The sequence below is a fragment of the Perissodus microlepis genome, chromosome 12 (assembly GCF_051167445.1).
Source record: "Perissodus microlepis isolate ML-2025 ecotype Zambia chromosome 12, ASM5116744v1, whole genome shotgun sequence".
Lineage (NCBI taxonomy): Eukaryota > Metazoa > Chordata > Actinopteri > Cichliformes > Cichlidae > Perissodus > Perissodus microlepis.
The window spans coordinates 34,628,270-34,632,500 of record NC_140472.1 but is presented as its reverse complement, the minus strand read 5'-3'; the positions used below and the strand labels follow the sequence as shown (position 1 = coordinate 34,632,500).

Here is a 4,231-nt window from a genome sequence, read left to right as displayed (position 1 = left end):
TATATATTTTGTTATATATATTTGCTCATTGCTGCCTTCAGTTTGTGTTATTTTGAAAACATCTCACTTTTTCTTTTTGTTTGCGCAGATATGCAATAAAAACTATTTTGGAGAAAAGCACTTACATATTTGGTTAACACCAATTTGGTTTACCCACCCAATGATTTAATTGTAGTAACATGATCCACATTTAGGTTTTTTAGAACTAGGGATGAAGCGATGCAGATCTTGCTGGCAGACATGTTTAAAGTAGCCTTTTAAACCTTCTCCACCTATTGAAGGGCGTGCATGTGCATGTATTTGCTTCCCTGCTCCTTTTGTCTCCCAGTATTAAGATGGGTCATTCCCACAAAGAGCTGATTTAGGTATGACTGGCGTTCCCACTTTCACAGTTTCTTCTTAATTCATTTATTCACTGTGATGTTTTATTTTCATTCTTAAATTTTGCCACATTTGCTCTTCATTTTAAATCTTTTTCTTTTTTTTTACAGACTTTTAGGACCGAGCTTTGATTTGATGGTCCAACTTCATACCAAGTAATGAATATGTCACTGAACCATGTTAATCTATAATTAAACTTAAATTGTGGGTGACCGGTGGAGCGAGTGGCACAGGGTCAAACATATCAGATTAATGGGTGCTTCAAATAGGCTGCCCTTCTATTAAAGAAGCAGTGTTGTGCATTGTACTTCAGTTTTTTTGTGGTAAGAAATGGTGCAGTAGTAACTGCACCCCCCTGTGGGAGCTGCAGTATGGCAACACAGCTGTTTTAGCAACGGGGTTTTGTCATTTGAAATAAAGTGATGCCAAACACTTTTTGCACTAATAAAAACCAAAAATCAGAATCAGAATCAGAATCAGAATACTTTATTGATCCCTGGGGGAAATTATTATTTCTTTGTTACAGTGCTCCATTATAAACCAACATAAACCAACATTAAGACAAGACAGACAATACGCTAACTAAGAATAGTACAATATATACATATATACATATATATACATACATAAGTCACTCATTAATAAATAGCTGGAAAGAAACGTGTATTTGTAGCAGTAACCAGTGTGCTAAGTGGATGCGTTGTACAGGGAGCCACAGGCAGGAAAGATTTCCTGTGTCGTTCAGTGGTGCATCATGGGTAATCTCAGTCTCTCACTGAACGAGCTCCTGTGACTGACCAGCATGTCATGGAGTGGGTGGGAGGTGTTATCCAACATTGTCTTTATCTTGGACAGCATCCGCCTCTCCGACACCACCTTGAGGGAGTCCAGCTCCATCCCCACAACATTACTGGCCTTACGGATTAGTTTATTAAGTCTGTTGGCATCTGCGACCCTCAGCCTGCTCCCCCAGCATGCAACAGTGTAGAGGATCGCACTGGCCACAACAGACTCGTAGAAAATCCTGAGCATTTTCTGGCAGATGTTGAAGGACCTCAGTCGCCTCAAAAAATAGAGACGACTCTGGCCCTTCCTGTAAAGTGCTGTGGTGTTTTTAGCCCAGTCCAGTTTATTGTCAATGTGAACTCCAAGGTATTTATAGTCCTCCACAATGTCAACACTGACCCCCTGGATTGAAACAGGGGTCAAGTGTTTCCTGGTCTTCCTGAAGTCCACGATCAGTTCCTTGGTCTTTGCCACGTTGAGCTGCAGATGATTCTGCTCACACCACGTGACAAAGGAGTCGACCACAGCCCGGTACTCTGTCTCATCATCCCTGCTGATGCATCCAACCACCGCAGAGTCATCAGAAAACTTCTGAAGATGGAGGTCTCTGTGCAGTGGCTGAAGTCTGTGGTGTAGAGGGTGAAGAGGAAGGGGGAGAGGACGGTCCCCTGTGGTGCCCCTGTGTTGCTGATCACCTTGTCAGACACACACTGTGGGAGACGTACATATTGTGGTCTTCCTGTCAGGTAATCAACAATCCAGGACACCAGAGAAGCATCCACCTGCATCGCTGCTAACTTATCACCCAGGAGGGTCGGCCTGATGGTATTGAAAGCACTAGAAAAGTCAAAAAACATGACCCTCACAGTGCTCGCCGGCTGGTCCAGATGGGTGTAGACACGATTGAGCAGGTAGATGATGGCGTCCTCAGTTCCGAGACGAGGCTGATAAGCGAACTGAAGGGGATCCAGGTGTGGTCTTACTATGGGTCGCAGCTGGTCCAGGATGAGCCTTTCCAGGGTCTTCATGATGTGGGAGGTCAGTGCCACCGGCCTGTAATCCTGGGGGCCACTGGGACGTGGCGTCTTTGGTACAGGGACGAGGCATGATGTCTTCCACATCACTGGGACCCTCTGCAGACTCAGACTCAGCATAAACAGTTTATGAAAGACTCCACACAGCTGGGGGGCACAGGTCTTGAGGACGAGGGGACTCACTCCGTCTGGTCCAGCAGACTTGCCTGAGTGAAGTCTCCTCATTTGCATCTCAACCTGGTATTGAGTGAAGGTGATGGGTGGGGGAGGGGTGTCAGGACTCTCACAGGAGGCAACAGCGCCATGTGAAGAGAGAGGCTGGCACAGTGGTGTGGCTCTGGATTCCAGGCTGACTACAGGTGAGGTTGTGGGGGTGGGAGCAGACACTGTGGTGTCGAATCTATTGAAAAACAGATTCAACTCGTTAGCTCTATTCTCACCTCCCTCAGCTCCCCTGCTGTTGGTTGGCCTGAATCCAGTGATGGTCTTCATGCCCCTCCACACCTCTCTCATGCTGTTCTGCTGGAGTTTCCACTCCAGCTTCCTCCTGTAATTGTCCTTAGCCTCTCTGATCTTGTCCTTTAGTAACACCTGGACCTTCCTCACCTCCTCTTTATTGCCCCCTCTGAAAGCCTTCTTCTTGTCGTTGAGGAGGGCTTTGATGTCCTTAGTCACCCACGGCTTGTTATTTGGGTAACAATGAACAGTCTGAGCTGGAACAATGGAGTCGGTGCAGAAAGTTATGTAGTCTGTGATACACTCAGTAAGCTCATTGATGTCCTCGGCGTGAGGCTCACAGAGTGTTTCCCAGTTGGTCACCTCGAAACAGCCCTGTAGTTCCGCTATGGCCTCCTCTGACCACCTCCTAACCGTCCTCGTGGTCACAGGTTCCCTCCTCACAATTGGCACATAGCGGGGGGTGAGGTGAATCAGGTTATGATCTGACCTACCAAGTGGGGGGAAGGAGGAGCTGTATGCATCCTTGACGTTAGCATACAGTAGGTCTAGAATTTTGTGTGTGTGTGTGTGTGTGTGTGTGTGTGTGTGTGTGTGTGTGTGTGTGTGTGTGTGTGTGTGTGTGTGTGTGTGTGTGTGTGTGTGAAGTGCTGATGAAAGTCACCATGGTAACAAGAAGGCAGTTTGTGGACGACAGACATCCTGCAGTATATGCAGGTAGAGCCTTGAGAATAACATTGTTTTATATACACAGCAGCTGTAGAGAGTGCAGAGAGCTGGTCTCATGTGGAAGGATAGATAGGATTGTATTATTTTTTTCAAACTTTACAAACACTGCAGCTCCATGACCCTGTGCTTTGTTTACTGAACTTACCTGCAGTGGAGTGTTTATTTTACGGGCTGGTTGAGTTATGTGTGATTAGGTCTTTTCAGTTTCCTCATCATTATCAGAACTTTACACAGAGACCTAAAATCCAAATCATCAATCCAATGTTTGTCAAATGTCTGTCCAAATCTGTTTGGCTCTTTACTAAAGCCGAGCTCGACATAATAATTTAAATTTAACAAAACAGAAAGTAAGATTGCGCCGTATATTAAAACTGAGGCAAATTTACAGTTTTACACATGCCTCTGTCTAAACCACAATGTTTTCAGCTTTGTTAGAGCTATATAGCTACACATCTGGCAGAGTATTTGAATGTTATGTTACTCCATGTACATTTGTGCATTATCTTTAGACAAAGGACAAGACATCTGGTAGCAAAATGCTTTCTGGGGTTTTTTCCTGGTTAAACCAGCTTTGGCTTCATGCGGTTGGACAGTGCATTTGGTGAAGTTCAGTCTCAGAACCACTTTAATAAAACCTGGCAAACAGAACAGGAAGTCTACATGGCAAACATGGAAAGCTTGCCTTTAGCAAGGTTAACTCCAGGAACACAGCACGACGTTTGGAGCTGATCACAGCCACTCCAGTCGGCCTAGACTGGGTTACTTAATGCTAAAGATTGTATAACATTTAACATTTTTAATCGTCAGTATGTATATATTGTATATTGGTACACATATAAAATTAC

General features: G+C 44.9%; 1 pseudogene; it reads right to left on the bottom strand.

Moving 5' to 3' along the window:
• Nucleotides 1–1,075: 1,075 nt before the first annotated feature.
• LOC146376755 (uncharacterized) lies at nt 1,076–3,181 on the bottom strand (annotated as a pseudogene).
• Between the last annotated feature and the right edge of the window lie 1,050 nt (nt 3,182–4,231).